The sequence below is a fragment of the Lissotriton helveticus genome, chromosome 3_1, assembly GCF_964261635.1.
Source record: "Lissotriton helveticus chromosome 3_1, aLisHel1.1, whole genome shotgun sequence".
Taxonomy (NCBI): Eukaryota; Metazoa; Chordata; class Amphibia; order Caudata; family Salamandridae; genus Lissotriton; species Lissotriton helveticus.
In genome coordinates this window covers 2,128,906,240-2,128,923,918 of record NC_136061.1, presented here as the reverse complement: position 1 = coordinate 2,128,923,918, position 17,679 = coordinate 2,128,906,240, and positions in this window count along the sequence as shown.

Genomic DNA, 17,679 nt, shown 5'->3' with positions numbered 1-17,679 from the left:
ATACAAGGACAGTCAATATTACAATTGTTGAGGACGGTCTCCGTTTTTTTGGTGGGGCGAGGTCACAGGATGGAGGCAGTAGTCTATGGGGTGGTTGTGGAACAGGTTTAGTCAAGGAATTTACCCATGAGGAAAGATTTGGCCTTCTTTTTGAAGCGTGCCAGAGAGAGGATTCTTCTAATGGCGCATGGGAAGGAGTTCCATATTCTTGATGCAGCCCCAGCGAACCCCCGATTATAAGTTTTTTTTTTTTAAAGCATGCAGGCTGGAGTAGGAGGGCACTGGCCGATCGGGAGTTTCTGCTTCCTCCGGATATCACAAGTTTCTGTGCAAGATATGCAGGGGAGTTTGAGTGTAGGGCCTTGTGTGTGATGCATGCCAGCTTGAGATGAATTCTAGCCTCGAGAGGAAGCCAGTTCAACGATTTAAGATGAGGGGGTGATGTGATCAATTTCCTTGTGCTGGTAAGTAGTCTACCAGCTGCATTGAGGCAGGCTTTTAAGGGTGCTAGGGAGATCTTGGGTAAACCAGAAAGGGTGGAGCAGCCATATTCCAGCCTAGAAATAACTAGTGATTGGACTGCAAGTTTTAGGTCGGGAGCACCAAGAAACGGTTTCAATTTCCATACGTAGCTGAGGTGGAATCTGATTTGGCCATTGAGTTGGGTACACAGACATAATATCGACTCCAAAATATCGTTTGGACATAATATCGACTCCAAAATATCGTTTGGAGAAAATATCGACAGGACAGAATATCGACAGCCAAAATATCGTTTTTAAGGTAAGTGAAGTAATATCGTTTTTAAGGTAAGTGAAGTAATATCGTTTTTATTTTTAGGGTTCAGGGTCAGTTTTGGGTTTTTGGGTAAAGGGGTATTTTTAGGGTTCAGGGTCAGTTTTGGGTTTTTGGGTAAAGGGGTATTTTTAGGGTTCAGGGTCAGTTTTCAGTTTTTGGGTAAAGGGGTATTTTTAGGGTTCAGGGTCAGTTTTCAGTTTTTGGGTAATGGGGTAGTTTTAGGGTTCAGGGTCAGTTTTCAGTTTTTGGGTAAAGGGGTATTTTTAGGGTTCAGGGTCAGTTTTCAGTTTTTGGGTAAAGGGGTATTTTTAGGGTTCAGGGTCAGTTTTCAGTTTTTGGGTAAAGGGGTATTTTTAGGGTTCAGGGTCAGTTTTCAGTTTTTGGGTATTATTTTATTATAATTTATTACTATATAGATATGTTTAATAAATATGAAATAAAAAAATATTTATTTAACTTTCATTAATTATTTAATTATTATAAGTTAATTTAAGTAATTTTAAGTATATTTTAGTAATTAATTAGTAATATTAATTTAATTTAACACTGTTTTTAGTAAATACGATATTTTTTACAACTATATTTTTGTAAACGATATTTTGTACTCGATATTTTTGTACTTACCTGTTTGTACATACAAACTCGATATTTTTGCTGTAGATATTTTTTCCTCGATATTTTGGGTAGTCGATATTTTGGTAGTCGATATTCTTTCAGTGATCCATTGAGTTGATGTGGTCTCGCATGTTTAGGTTATAGTCCAAGGTGATACCCAGAGATATGGCCGAGTCCACAATGGTCGGGGGGCAGTTTAAGGCTGTGATAGCTTTAATCCATGCCTGGATCTCCGAGTTGCTTTTAGGTGGGGAAATTAGAAGGAACTCAGTTTTCTTTTTATTGAGTTTGAGTTGGTTGGAGGAGAGCCATTGGACGATCAGCTTTAGGGCCTTATTGAAGGTGAGGATCTCCTCAAGAGATGAGATTTTTATGTAGATCTGAGTGTCGTCTGCATACACATGGAAGGAGATATTTGCAGTGCGAAGGACCTCGGCAAGGGGTTCCAAATAGAGGTTGAAAAGAGTGGGGGACAACGTTGATCCTTGAGGGACTCCCACCGTGACCAAGGAGGGAGCGGACAGGTTGCCGTTGATAAGGAATCGCTGAGATCCATTTTGGAGGTAGGAACTAAACCAGTCGAGGACAGTGCCATCTAATCCCATCCTAAGTTTGAGGCATTCGAGTAGCATCTCATGGTTGACCGTTTCGAAGGCCGAGGATAGATCTAGGAGGATTAATAGACAGGTTTTGTCTTGGTCAAGGGATTGTAGGGCATTGTCGACGATGTAGAGCATGGTGGTTTCAGTGATGTGTCTAGGTCGGAAACCAAATTAGCAGTCATCGAGTAGATGGAAGTTGTTGATGTGGTGACTTAGCTGCAGTTGCACACACTTCTCCAGCAGTTTAACCAAGAGAGGAATGTTGGAAATTGGTCTGAAATTGTCTGGGGAGGCTGGATCCAGCGACAGCTTTTTCAGAATGGGGAGGACTTGGCCCGCTTTCAGAGAGTCCGGGATTTATCCCTGCCGTAGAGAGGCGTTGATTATTTCAGTCCAGCTAAGAATAATGGATTGGCAGCGGTCGCAAGACTGTTAGAAGGGAGCGGGTCGTTGAAATGGTTGTTCAGGTTTAAGGTGGAAAAGATTTTGGCGACAGAGTCTTCGTCATAGAGTGAGAAGTTGGTCCAATGTGCTAGATTCTTAGGTGAGGACTGTGAAGGCAGGGGGGAGGAGGGGGAAGGTCAGGGGTCGGTAGAGATAGTGAGGCAGCACTAAGTTCGTTACCTAGGGTTTTGATTTCGTTTGCGGAAAACAAGGAGAATTCCACGGATGAGATGAGAGACTTGGGGTTTTCTTTCACTGTTTTGGTCAGTTTGTTCGATTGATGTTTGACCAGCTCAAAGAGTTTGCGTGGTCTGTTCTGGGCATTTCCTAGTTCTGCTCTAAAAAACTATTTTTTTGAGTTGAGGATGTTCTTTTTGTATGTATTTCTGGCCTGGCGGAGAAGTTTTAGGTGAGTGGCTGAGGGGTGCTGTCTCCATATTCTTTCGGCTTGTCGGAGGGATTTCCTCTCATTATTGAGGGAACCTGTGAACCAAGAGTTTCTATCCTTTACCGGAGTTCTTTTTAGTTTAAGAGCAACTAGGCCATCCAGAATGTTCGACATCGTTGTGGAGTAGTGATCATTGAGGTCACTGACCGATGTGATATGTGGGGGGGGGAGGTCGAATTTGCAGCGGATCTCAAGTTCCTTGTGGTCCAGGGCCTTGGTGTCTCTGACCCAGCATTTAGGATGCACCGGTTGTGGTGTTCTTATCTTGTGGGTGCCAGGTAGAAGGAAGGTGATGGCGTGGTGGTCAGACCAGTCACAGGGGTCTGTAAAGATAAGCTTGACGGTTGCCTCCTTGGAGATGATCCAGTCAAGAGTGGCCCCTTTCGAGTGTGTTGGGAGTGAGCAAGCTTTGGTCAGGGCTTGATCAGCCAGGAGGTCTTTAATGGTGTTGACATGAGGATCCTTGAGATCATTCTAGTGCAGGTTGAAATCTCCGAGGAAAATGTCTTTGGTGTTGAGGGAGCTCTTAGCTGTGATAATTTCCACGAGATGGTCAGTGAAGGGGGCATAGATGGGTGGTGTTACTTGAGATTGAGAGGGCTAGATATTTGCAGGCATCGGTAGTATCCGCCAGAAGCTCGGTGACAAGGAGGTTAGAGCTATAGATGCAGGTGATGCCGCCACCTTTCTTGTTATGTGGTCGGTCTAGACTAGTAATGTTAAAGTTGGGGGGGGACTAAGAGGTCAAGGCATGGGGATGAGGAATCATTGAGCCATGATTCTGTTAGAATAGCTAAGTCGGAGTTGTTGTTAAGAATGAGGGCAGCGACATCGGTGGCATGCTTTACTGCTGATCGGCAGTTAATTAAGAGACCAGTCAGGGAGGGGAGAGAGGTGGTGTCGGGAGTCGGGGCAGACAGGTGTACAGGCGCTAGATTGCTTCTGATCACCCTTCTGTTGCAGAGGGGTGGTGATCTGCAGGGGTTGATAGCGACCGTGCAGATGGGGTTGTACAGCACTCACGTCTGATAGACAAGGAGTGAATGAGGCTGCATTATGGTCCTGGAGAGTGTCATGGATTTCCTTTTCAGTGAGGTCTAGCAGCTTTGTTGTGATGAGGGAAAGCTTGTAGGAGAGGGCGAGGTCAAGGGTTTCCTCCTCCGATAGGCAGCTAGGGTGCTTACGGAGGCGAAAGTGCCTCAAGGATGTCAGTAGTGGGTGTTTGGGGTGCTCTGGGGTAGGAGGGGAAGAGGAATTCAGCTGAGGCTTGAGGCTGATGAGGGAGAGTTCGGTGAGGTGAAGGAGGTTTGTTAGATCCAGGATGGAGAAGTGGATGCTCTGAATTATTTTAGTGGCTCTGGAGTGCAGAGTGTGGATATCTGTGGAGGGGGGTGGGAGTGTTAGGGTGGATTGTGTTAAGGGTCTTAGAAGGGGTAGATTGAGTGTTAGCGGGGCTAGCTAGACCTGCATCTGCAAGAGTCGTTGGAGGCGTACTAGTCTTAGAGTCAGAGTGGGGAGCATTAATGGAGGAGACCAAGGGTCCTGGGTCGATTTCGTTTGGGAGGGTGGTAGGAGGGCTGAGGGTGTTAGGGTGTGCTGTGTTGGAGACCGTGGAGTCCGAGTGGGGAGCGTGAGGGGAGGGGATGAAGGGTCTCGGGTCAATTGCTTTGGGGAAGCTGGTAGGAGGACTGGGGGGATTAGGGTGTGCTGTGTTGGAAACAGTGGGGACCAAGGGGTAAGATAGCGGGGAGGAGACCCGAGGTCTCGTGGTGGACGTGTTAGCAAGGCCGGTAGAAGTGCTGGGGGGTTAGGAGGAGCAGAGTTGGAGGCTCTTAGAGAGGTGCCTTGTGGGAAGTTAGTCATGTTGGGCAAGAGGGTCGGAGGATCGCCAGGACGGGAGTTGGTTGTCTTCCCTATGATCAGGCCGGTATATGAGTTGGGGCGGTTGGGAGGAACTGCGTTGCAGACTCTTAGAGAGGTGGCTTGGGGGAAGTTAGTCATGCTGGGCAGGGGGGTCAGATTAACATCAGGCCGGGTGTTGGTCATCTTCCCAGTGTCGTGTACATGGTTACGGAGGATGGTGAAGAGATCTCCAAATTTATTAAGGTTTTTGGTTGAGGCTTGGATCAATACAATGCCGCTTTTGTAGAGGGTGATGGTGAGGTCGGCTCGCAGGGTTGCTGAGGGCACTATTGTGAGCTTAGTGCTGTAGGGAATGTTCCTAATTGAGCGTACATTGAGGAGTAGCGAGAGGGTATTGAGCCAAGAGTGGATTCTTCTGGATTAGAAAACGAGGTAGTTGATGATAGTGCTTTTGTCCGCACAGAAGCGTAGGTCCGAGATCAGTGACTCTGGATGGTTTTTCAATGTAAGGTGTTTGAAGGCTTTTGTAGCGGTTTTGGAGAGTTTGGGGGGTAAACCAGGGTGTATGAGTTTGGCCCGGTGGCAGTCAGACCAGGGCCAACTATGTTGGCTAGGGTTGGGCACACTCCGGGAGATCTGGATCAGTAAGCAGCAGTCATTATGACCAAGGTCATTAGGATTGTGAAACTTTTTAGGAGATGGCAGCTTGGCTGGATTGAGGGTGAGAGTTCCTAAGAAACAGCTTTATTTATTTATGTATTTATTTATTTATTTTTGTGGATCTTTACAGTTTTTTTTTAAGGTTGATACAGTCGGTCAGTCCCACTGCAAGATGGGTGACACCTGAGCGAGAGAAAAAGGCCCTAGTTTGTAGTGGTGGTGCAGTCCTCTTTCTGTTGCAACTGATTGAGTAACAAGCCTGGTTGGGGTCCAGTTAAGGGTCCTTGTTTGTTTTCAGGCAGCAGTCCTCTTTCTGTTGGACACTATCAGGAGCTGCCATTTTGGGGGGAGAAGGTCTGAAAGATAGTGTAAAAGGTAGATTTTAGTCCAAAATGGCTGGAGGCAATAGAGTAATTTTGCCACAGCTCTACAAATGCAAAATCAGAGGGGCAAGGCAGTCAGCAGCACCCCGGGGGATCGGCTATGAAGAGCCGGGTGTTGCGTTCATTACTTGTGTCCCTGTGTTGGTGTTAATGAAATAAAGAACTCGTTTTCTTCTCAATGACTTTGAGAGTTCTTAACACTGGGTGTGTCTGCAGTCTCAATACGTGTGGCCAAAATGGGGGTGAAGCAGAGGAAAAACTCCCTTAGTGCTCCAGCTCTACGGCACCTCGCCTAGCAGCCACTCAATCACCAGGCTGCCCGAAGCGCGATCGCCGAGGAGAGCAACAGGAGTCCAGAATCAAGACAGCCAAGCAGCTCCCCGGGTCTTCAGCTGGAGTCGTGAAAAGCCGGCGGCTGCAGTCAGAGTGAGCAAGGGACTGCCCGTATGTGCTGCGCCGGGTCGCTGCGGCTCCCCAGTTAGGGGGGGGCTGAGGGTGAGAGACACCGCCCGCAGGCAGCCACACTGTGATCCGGAGACACCCGCCCGAGCAGTCCTAGCAAGTCTCGGCAAGGCCAGTGGGGGGAGGGGAGTTGGGGGGGCGGGGTCAGACTCACCGAAGTCGGCGGATCCGGTCGGGCGATGGGTCTCCCGCAGCACTGTCCTCGGTCACTGCCAGCTGAGTCCGGGGAGCACTCGACTGGGGGGCTCCGTCCAACTGCGGCTACAGGAATCAGGTGGGACAATGGCCGACGTCCAGCCGGGCAGGCGCGAGGGCGGCGGAGGGCACAAGACTTTCATGTTGGTTAGATATAATGAACAGTTAATTGGTTGGTTCTGTACTTTACTAATGCAAATGTCATAATATACTCCATACCTTCTGGTGATTGCTCTATCATAGCATAGTTGTGCATTCCACATTTAGTTTGATGGTTTGCCACCTTAGGCACTCTAGGTTTCACACAGTCCTCTGCAAATTAGTAAATGCAAGTGTATGTCACTTCTTGCTCTGTTTTGTTGTATTATTCTTTTTGTTTTTAGAGTAGTGGCAAATGGCATTATTTAGAGTTTGGGGATGTATTACTCTGTCAATTATGCCAATTAGGTTCTTCAGATATCCCATCTGCTGTATTATAAGTATCATAGGCTATAATGAACTTGTAATACAGCAGTCAGAATATCCACCACATTTGTGATGGAGTATCCTGACTGCCAAACTCTAAATCAGGCCCTATATCAGGAACCTTTGGTAGGTTGTTGATAAGAATATAGCAAAAAATATTGCTTGACAAAAATATAGCTCTATTGGGTGTAGATTTGCTATTTTTAAATCCAATTGGATAATATGTTTATGAACAACATTTAGTGCACAATATATTTGACAATATGTAGGCCATATTATTCTGGTACTGTACCCCTTGTTAATACGGAAGTGTAGAGTTTTAAGCAATCTGTCTAGGTCCATTGTTATTAACAAATAGCTTAGTTTCTACTGAGGCATTGGTGTTGTAGAAGTTAGTTTAGCTGGCTTCTGTAAGTTTCATAAATATGGCCCAACTTCACATTGGACAAGGTAAGGCTTAGATGCTGTGTGATATCTTTTCTGGATGTTAAGTGAATGAGCCGTCTGACCAGCTAATAATGAATTGTTGTTGTGACATATCACTGTTAAGTGTGAGAGCAGATGTAATATTTGCTCGGGAGTATGTGTAGGCCCTGCACCAGCTGGTTGAATCCAAGGGCTCCTATACTTCCAGTTAAAGGAAGTACACCTTTTGGTCAAGATGTCCCATGATCAAATGTATTTTGGGATTATTTTCAGATGTAGGAATTATAGATTCTCTCACATTTTGTCATCAGGCATTTCATTTGTGACTCAAGTAAAATGGCTTGGACAACAGCACACAATTACAAGTCACATCAACGTGCTTTGTATATTGATAGTGGGATCCTAAATGCCACCCACAACATACGCCAAAGACGAAAATCCATTGAAGGTAGGTTCATAATGCATTTCAAAAGCTGCTTTATGAGTTTTTGGCCGTGAATTATTGGAAAATGTTATTGGAAAATTATGCATATCACATAGAACTTTGGACACATTTGGATAGACTTTAATTACTGCTAGAAAGATGGAATTTAAGATTCATCATCCAGGACACTTTGAATATGGAAAATCCCAACATGGACAACTTTGAAGAATTCATAAAGCGCGTTGGTCAAAGCGCTCTTTAAAACGGGTTAAGAAGTTCTGCTCATTAGTTTAATCATGACCAACTTTTCCTTATCGTCCCACAAGGTAACTTACATGCTTTGAGCAGAACACTTGAAAAATGTATAAAGAATCAATCCACATGAATGTATAAATAATTTAAATGTTCGAATCTACATTTATGTTCATTAATCACAAGAGGTGGTGCAATATCCCAGTACAGCAGAGACAAAACATACCTCACAGGAAATGTAACTTCATGGTACAGCTTGCGGCACAGTGCCAAAGGGGGAACGGGTGACACTGGATTATCACATTTTGGGTGGTGCTATTTTAGCAATGGAGGAGTGTCACTAAAGAACTATTGAAGGACGAATGTGTTCAAGATGACTAGAAGCACAGGGCAGAGGTAATGAAGACATACCCCACAGGAGAGGACAGATAGGAAAGATACAGATGAAAATCGAGAAAAGTCAGGTTATGTGAACATAGAGAAATATAGATTGGTACACCGAAAGGAATAAGGGTGGATCATGGAGGATGCACACAGTTAGAATAGAAATGGCATAAGGATTTTGTAATAATCTCTACTATAACAAGACAAACTGTATTTGCAGAAGTGATTTATTTATAAAAATCAGTATTGGAGGAAGCTGCCATGAAGTGTGCAAGTTGCAAACTCTCCTCCACCAACTGACTCCCAACTGTCACCGTTCAAGACCAGCATTCCAAGAACAGTGGTGAGCTATAATCATCTCATTGCAGGTAAGAATAAAGCACGTTACAAATATGGAGTGGAGTAGTGTGGCTCACTGGTTAGAGGCGGCAGGCCTGAGAGCAGAAGTCAGCCTGGGACCAGGGTTCAATTCCCGACGCGGCAGGGTCGTGGACCTTGGTCAGCGGACTCGATAATTCTCGCTTCAGTGCTTACTCTAATCAGGGGTTCCACTCGGCAACTCTGGGCATTAGCTTGCCTAATCTCCACAACGGCCCCACCAATTCCGGGGATGCCTGGCTCCACCTTGGGGACTCCCAGCAGGGACCATCCCACAGGGAAAGCCAGGACGGGTTCCCCAGAGTTATGCAGCGCCGGGACGCCCCGTTGCTGGGGCAGCTGTGCGCTTTACAAGTATACTACATTTACATTTACATTTACATACAGTATATAGGTTTGTCATGGCATTGGAAATCAAAAGTGGTTGTCAACAGGCAAAGAGGGTTGGCAGCTGGGACAGAGAAGCAAGGCTGGTGAGGAGGACAGTAAAAGGACACAAAGTTTCAAATAATGTATCCTCTTTTTAGTGTGTGTCTCTTGCATGGCTCTGCCTTTGTATTGGGCCAATCACTCATCTCTTGTATTCTCTTTTATTCCCTCCCACGACCCTCCCTCTGTCTAATTCTCTGATTGACTTCACTCATTGTTCTTCCTCTTTTGAGTATGTGTCTCCAAAAAGGCTCTTTCTCTCAGTGAACCTGTGGTAAGTGGTTGTAACTGGCACCAGCATACAATATTTAACAAGATAAGTACATTTTGAATATTTATGTAGAACACATCACCAAATCAATTGTTTTTGGAACATTAAATGGTGAATACACTGTATTATTGTTAACTCTATAGTACTAATTTGTAACATTTTCCACGTCAAACAATTTCAGTTTTGTTTTAGTTTCTTGCCAAGATCTGCAAACTTTCTCTCTTTTTGTTTTTACTGCTTCTCCATTCTAGAGCACAGCAGAAGATTTCCAAACCCTGAACCTTTAGAGGTCTTTGCATGCTCTTGATTGTACCAACACCAATATTTGCAACAAATCTGGTCAGTTGTCACACTCTCTCTTCTGCAAAGCCGTGAAAACCTGGCTTTTTCCTCAGATTTCAGTATAAGCATGCCATCCTTTCTGCCTATCAGGTCCGTAATAGTGCCTTGACGCCCTTGGGCTAAGTTTAGCGCTCTATAAATGTAATATTCGTTCATTCATTTGAATCATAAAGGTTGAAACAGCAATCTGCTTTCTTATTGTGAGTCCCTGCTTTGTTTGGTGTCCACACTTTGCCCTTCTGATAACTGCTCAACAGAAACGAAGATGTCGAGGTAAAGGTGGGTTAGTGGAGCAACCTTGTAACATCACTAAAAGTGAAAGGGTGTGTGATGCCACTTCCATTATGCTAGTATTTTATTGAATCGAAATTCGTGCACAGCATAGGTTTTTAAGCATGTTCTTTCCACTAGAGGGCTGCAGTGTTCCTGTATGTAGACACCCCCTACATGCATTATAAAGAGAATGGTCGGAAGCTTTGGTAAATGCGATGGCTGTCTCTTCAGTAGTTTTCAAAACAATGGCGAATTAAATGCTTGAATTAGTCTCAGCCACTGGTAATGACTCTGGGCTGCCCTCCAATGCATTACTATTTTGCCCACCATGCCACCTCAGTTTGGAATCAGCTATATGCAATCAATCAATCAGAGTACTTGTAAAGTGCACCTCTCACCCGTGAGGGTCTCAAGGCACTGAGGGGAGGGGGGTGCCGCTACTGCTCGAAGAGCCAGGTCTTGAGGAGTCTTCTGACGGCAAGTAGGTCTTGGGTCTGCCGTAGGTGTGTAGGGAGGGTGTTCCAGGTCTTGGCGGCGAGGTAGGAGAAGGATCTGCCGCCAGAGGTCGTTCTTTGGATGCGGGGGACAGCGGCGAGGGTGAGGCAGGTGGAGCGGAGCTGGCGGGTGGGGGTGTAGAAGCTGAGTCTGCTGTTCGGGTAGGCTGGTCCAGTGTTGTGGAGTGCTTTGTGTGCATGGGGGAGGAGCTTGAAGGTTATCCTCTTGTCGACGGGGAGCCTGTGTAGGTCTCTCAAGTATGGGGTGATGTGGCTGCGGCAGGGGACGTTGACGCTCAGTCGGGCGGAGGCGCTTTTGGAGGGGTTGTAGTCGTCGTAGGTGTTTGGCTGGGATTCCTGCATAGAGTGTGTTGCCATAGTCCAGTCTGCTGCTGATGAGGGCATGTGTCACCGTTCTTCTTGTTTCGGTCGGGATCCACTTGTAGATTCTGCGGAGCGTGCGGAGGGTGTTGTAGCAGGAGGAGGAGACGGCGTTGACCTGCTTAGACATTGAGAGGGAAGAGTCGAGGATGAATCCTAGGTTGCATGCATGGTCGGGGGGTGTCGGTGCTGTTCCCTGTGTGATCGGACACCAGGAGTCGTCCCAGGCTGTGGGTCCGAATATGAGGACCTCCATCTTGTCCGAGTTCAGTTTTAGACGGGTGCTTCTCATCCAGTCGGTGACGGCCTTCATTCCCTCGTGGAGGTTTGTTTTGGCGATGTGTGGGTCCTTGGTGAGGGTGAGGATGAGCTGGGTGTCGTCGGCATAAGAGATGATGTTGAGGTCGTGATGGCGGGCCACTTGTGCAAGGGGGGCCGTGTAGACGTTGAACAGCAGCAGGCTGAGGGATGAGCCCTGGAGGACACAGCAGATGATGTCGGTGACTTTGGATCGGAAGGGTGGGAGGCGGATGCTCAGGGTTCTGCCAGAGAGGAAGGACGTGGTCCAGTCAAGGGCCTTCTCTTGGAGGCTTTCTCCAATAGGAACACTCCAGCCCCTACTGCCAGGCCGGGTCCTCCCTGAACAGGAACTCAAGCAAACCAGGATAGGTTTTGCTCTAGTTATGGGCTCATCAGCTGAGTACAGCTTGGTTCCAGTGTAACAGTGTGCCCAGGACCCATATCTGGGTTTACCTGTACCACTTAGGGAAACACAATAAGTATACAAAAGAGTGATGGATGGATGGAACGCATAAATTAATCTAAGCCACTGATAATTACTCTAGGCCAGTGCTTAATTTGAACCGGTGGTTTCCGATGCCTGGCACCAGAACTTAATTGTCAACACTGGTTCTTGTGGCAGTCTGCCTAAAGGTGGCCCTGTCTAAGATGTCTAAGATGAAGGTCAATTATTAATTTAGTATATATTAAAAATGACCATTACATGCCGCCCAAGCCATTCCTATTGCTTTGGGAGCCTGGAATAGTCTGAATGGTCACACTTGTAGGAGTGTGATGGTTAGTAGTTGTGTTGTTACTATCATTGGCAGCACTGGCAGGGGCAATGTGTGGTGCAAGCTGCAATGGCCTCGTAACGAGAGCCCAGCCACTTGCATTTTTACAAATGAAGCACTGCTCTGGGCCTGTTTGTTTTTGTCTCTTCAGTATTGGTAAATAGCACCAGGACGCAAGTGCACCCAACCTCTAAATATGTAATACAGTGATGAAATTAACCCACACTGCAGCGAATCAAACCAAGTCCAAAGGCACCGACCTGTGCACCTTATGAAATGTAAATCCTGAGGTGCTGTTCATGAGCATACTCAACTTCCTTTTCACATATTTATTTGTCCATTGGGGTTTATGCTTGGTGGATATCTTCTGTGTGAGTAGTGAGGACTTTAAAACGTATTTGTTGATTTCAGACCCACCCCTATCTAAACAATTTATTATTACCTCCAATTTAGAATTGCGGATCAACTCTTGAGTGAATCAGTTTTGAATAATTGAAACCTGCACTAGCTGGTAAGAACAGGAAAATGAATCTTAATTTTGACGATCAATTCTCAGAACAGTACTTGTTCATGAAATGACTCATTTGTTTAATGCCAAGACTGATAAAGAAATTGTGCAGAGGAAGGAAACTTGGAGGAGTAGAGGAAATCTCGGCACTTTGTGCCAAGAAAAGCACAGGAGATGCAGCAGATGAACATGTCATGTTTTAATGATCTGCATTTGTAGCATAATATAATGTGACTATTCGGCATCATCACTAGATTTTTTCATGAACTTTGGCTGTTTTCTGTATCATTCCGACTTTCTGCATTCCATACATTGGACTCGTTCTTGTGTAAAAATGGTCTGGCATTCCCATTTTTCAGTGCATTATGAGCTGTACAAAATTTGCCGGTTTTAATTATTGGAAGTACATTTTCAACACGTCATTCTATATGGAAGGTTTGTTTTGATAGTCAAAGTGCAACTTTTGCACAAATAAAGCCTCCAAAAATGTATTACTTTAAGTCACTGCTTTTCAATGTTTAATTAAAAAAGAGAAACGTGGGAAGTGGTGGACTCACCCCAAGTGAAACCTGGTACAGCCCAACCGTCCTCCAGATTCCTTAAGCTTATTTCTCACAGGTTCCACACACACCTTTGCAGAACATATGGAAACTCCCAGGATTCCCTGCTCAGGTCTGGTAGAATAAGGTAACCCAGTTAATTCCCAATTGTTTGCACACAAAAAGGAAAGTTAATCTCTGGATTATTCAAGCAGCCCTGTTACTGGGATTTCCTGGGATTACGCCCCTTTAACCAAGCCATTGTCTGGGCACACATTAGTCTATACTACAGGATTCCTAAACCTCAGAGGAAGAGTGCAGGCAGCCATAGTAAAAGCTACAAAGCAAGTATTATGGCAGGCAGCAGCCAGAGCGATGCCGCCCACTATTCGTACACCCTGGCACAATTCTTTTATTTATGAGTAAACCATTGCATTCACATTGCTGGAGTGCGCATTATCTCCTTTTGCAAGTTGGAAGGAGGAAAGGGTTTCCTCGCCCGTACATGCACCTTCACTTTTTGCTGATTAACATGGTTATTACAATATGTAATAACTGTGAAACATTTTAATGAATCAGCATGACATTTGACAAACCTTTACCATGTTTATTTTACCCTCGGATAATGCATTTTTTTGGGAAATCCATCAACAGAGGGCACAATTTTGTGGCTACATGGGGCCTGATCAAGTGCTCTGTTTGAAAAACTGTCTCAAAAACGCTACCTATCACCTCAATACTCACCAATAATCGTGTAACACATGTAAAGGCCCATAACACCATTGAGACAATTTTTGAGCAACTGAATCAGGTGGTGTGATTAATCAAAACTACTCACATATTATTTACATTATTATATACAACTGCAGTTTAACTATTTTGACCATGGTTTTATACACTTATTATTATTAATCAGATCACTTAAGGCGATTGGATCAACTGATGGAAACTAGACCATGAATAAACAAGACCAGCTTGTATTTTCAAATCTTATTTTATAAAATTTATTTTTCATAAAGAAAAATAGCATTTACGTTTTAAAATCTTTATTTTATAAGCAATTAAGAAAGCAGCATTTTAATAAGGAAATGAACTAATAAACTGACATTTTCAAAGCAAGCTCAGAAACATGAAATATTAGCAGAATAACAGTTTCCATTCCCTAAATCGATTTCCCTGTCTATTTCTCACTTCACCTAGAAAGGAAAAATCATTTAAAGTCTGCTGTCCTTACATGCGCCAAAGGTCCAACAGCATGTCACGTCATTCAGGAATCGGGAAGTAAGAGAAGCAGCGAACTTTTTTTCCTGCTCATGGTGTCAGGTTTTATACCTTTCTTTCTAGCTAAACTTTCTACATTTTACATTCTTTAAAACAAATCCGAACTTTTCATTGGCTGTCCTGTGTCAGTCCATGATAAAATGCATTAGGTCATCTCTGATTCTTGACCAAGTCTAGGCTTCACAGAAGCCCTATTGTCTTTCACTTCCACATCTTTCAGCTTCCTCAAGAAAGTTACTTTTCCTCGAGTTTTGAACATTTACTACCTAGCCTTGGCAGACACTTTAAGTTTCTGTCCTTGAGCCTTTTCTTCATGAGCACGTTCTTTGGTTGAGCACGTTCAACTCAACCAAAGAACTGCTTTTTCAATTAACGATGACAGTGCAGTAAAAATCTTCACAGCTACGCATGTGCAAAGACTTCACTCTGGACAAGCTTTTGCTTCTGCAGCTCTGTCAGCCATGTTTTCTGAACCACCTTTAGGCCTCACTTTGGAAACTATTATTAAACAAACACAAGACACCAATTAATTAAAGAATTGAGACCCATTCTGTTACCCACCCCCTTTACTAATTAATCCTGTTAATTATGTTACCTAGCAAAAGCACAATCAGGCAGCATTATTTTTACTTCTCCTTTAGGAACTGCACGAACTCCTTAAGCTTTCGTCACAGAAAAGACATAACATAAGCACACAAAATAAACACATGCCATTAGTTAAACAGCCGCATTTAATACTGACAAAGACAATAGACAAGGCTAGTTTATTATTTTTTCTTTGCATTTGCAACATAAAACACATTAGTTTATCCCACATGTATTGATGATTGTATTCTTAAACTAAGTTGATTAGTAATTACACCACAAGCTTATTAATTTAGTTACTGTTATGGGAGATTAACTTCACAAGTTTGAACAACATCTTGTTCTTCACCTTGCTTCATCAACTCCCTCATCTGGTGATTTCTAAATCACCAAATAATACCCAAAATGTTTACATTTTCAACCTTTGAACATGTTTTGGACTTTCTTAATATTAGTATTTCTAAACTTTAGATTCATCTGTTTTTCTGTATTTTTCATACTGAGTTCTCCGAAACTCTTCTATTTCTTTTTCTATTTCTTTTCTTAGTTTGCAAATTCTTTTCTTTTCTATTACATGTTTTCTTCTCTTGTGTATCATGCAACTAATTTTTAATAAAAGTATCACTATAGCTATGACTGTTAAAGGAAAAACTATTTTACCTATAATTGAATTACCAATCTCTTGAAACCAGTGTTTAATTGCTTCAAATCTTTTACTTAAACGTTCTGAAAAACTTTCGTCTTCTGAAGGTTCAACTTCATTATGTAATTCAGTAATATTTTTTATATACATTTCTATATTCTTACTTTTGTCAGGTATGTAAGTACAACAATGTTGAACATGCAAAATTCCACAGACTCCACCCTCTTTTGCCAGCAAAATGTCAAGAGCAAGACGATTTTGCATCACCATAGTTCTCATAGCAACAAGCTCTGTATTCACTAATTGAAATCCACTTGCAGTATCTGTTGACAATCTATCAACAATTGTAGACATTTTTCTGATTTTGTTTGCATTCAAGGTTATTCCTACCATAGGTATTAATGCACCAAATATGTCTTCCATTATTTCTGTAAAGCTTTCCCTTCTAAATCTATTCAGGTGATTGCTAATTTCAAATTGAAACTTTTGCATTTCTATCTATATGAAAACATTTTGGAAAAACTAAACCTACATAACATGTCCCATACCAATGGTCTGGGAGATTGTAATAAGCCTTATTGCCACAAACAAAATAAATTCCAGGAAAAATTGGATCTTTGCCTCCTTTAAATCCCCAACCCCCTATAATACGATAAGTGTCTTCACATTGACTTGCACCAACAAAATATTTATCAAACAAAGTATTCTCTTCTTATACAAAATTTTCCACTAACAGGTTTATCTATGTGAATTGCAACATTTTCATTTCTACCATTGAGCTTTTCATCTTCCATCTGCCAAAATGTAGACTTAATTTGTTTCAGCATCTCATTTCGTTTGTAAATTGCCCTTCTCTCTTCCACCATATTTAAGAACGTCTTCTCTTCTGTTCTCAATTTACATGTTAAATTATTTCTAAAAGCGTACTCATAAGTGAGTTCACTAGTTACTAAGAAAACTTCCCTCATCTGTTTAGCATATTTCACTTTATTCAAGCTATCTTCAACTTTTAAATTTGCAAAAATCTCATCAAAATCTGAATAATAATATTCCAAACGTCCAGTTTGATAAAACAAACTAGCTATTATACTACATGTTATGCCATAAGTAAGAGGAAGCATATTATACGTAACGCCTTCAGACACAGAAGTAGGTAACTTCACACAAATGTAGCAGTCTTTTGCGTCCATCCCCTTAACATATTCAGATAAAAGTCTTGAAAAGGTATTACTAGAAAAATCTCCCACAGATCTATCTTGATGAATCTCTGGTGTATGTTCAATAATTTTATCAGTCTTATCAACTTTATCATGATTAACCACAACTTTACTAGTCATGTTAGTTTTATACATCTCTTTATCTATTCCAAAAGGAAAAATGACAGCTATAATTAACCAAACTAAAATTATCAAGATTACACATATTGAAGACAATTTGCAACATCTTTTGAAAATTGAGCATCTCAAATTATTATTAATAGAAGGTATCTTTACTTTCAAACAAGAGCCTTAAAAAAAATGAAAAATTACTAAATAAATATACTCCCCTCTTTTTTTTTTTAACAGATAACTTTATTTTCTAACAGCTTTTCTTCGACCTTATGTCATACATCAATGTGTTTTCTAGCTAACACAATTTCTTCCACCTTGTGTCACCTAACACACTTTCTTCAAACTTGGGTCACCTAATGAACAAAATCAATCATTATCACTTGCATCATCTAATTTTCTCTGACTACTATTTACTTCTACCACTGGTTGAATTATAATATCGGTCCACTCAGGTGATTTGTACTTCTGATTTGGCTTTATTATTCTTTTTACTCTGCTGTTTATCACTTCTATTTTCTTTCCTGCTTGTTTTTTCTTATTTGAGTCTTCTTCCTTTTGACTTGTGATCTCACTAGAAGCAGAACACAACATTTGACAAATAATAGGTTAACAAAATATGAAAAGGTTATTCTTGGCTCGGACAATGTTTCAATTGCGAGATGTGTGAATTTAAATCCTTCTACATTATTACCTGACACTACTAAAACAGAAATCAGGGATGAGGTTGATC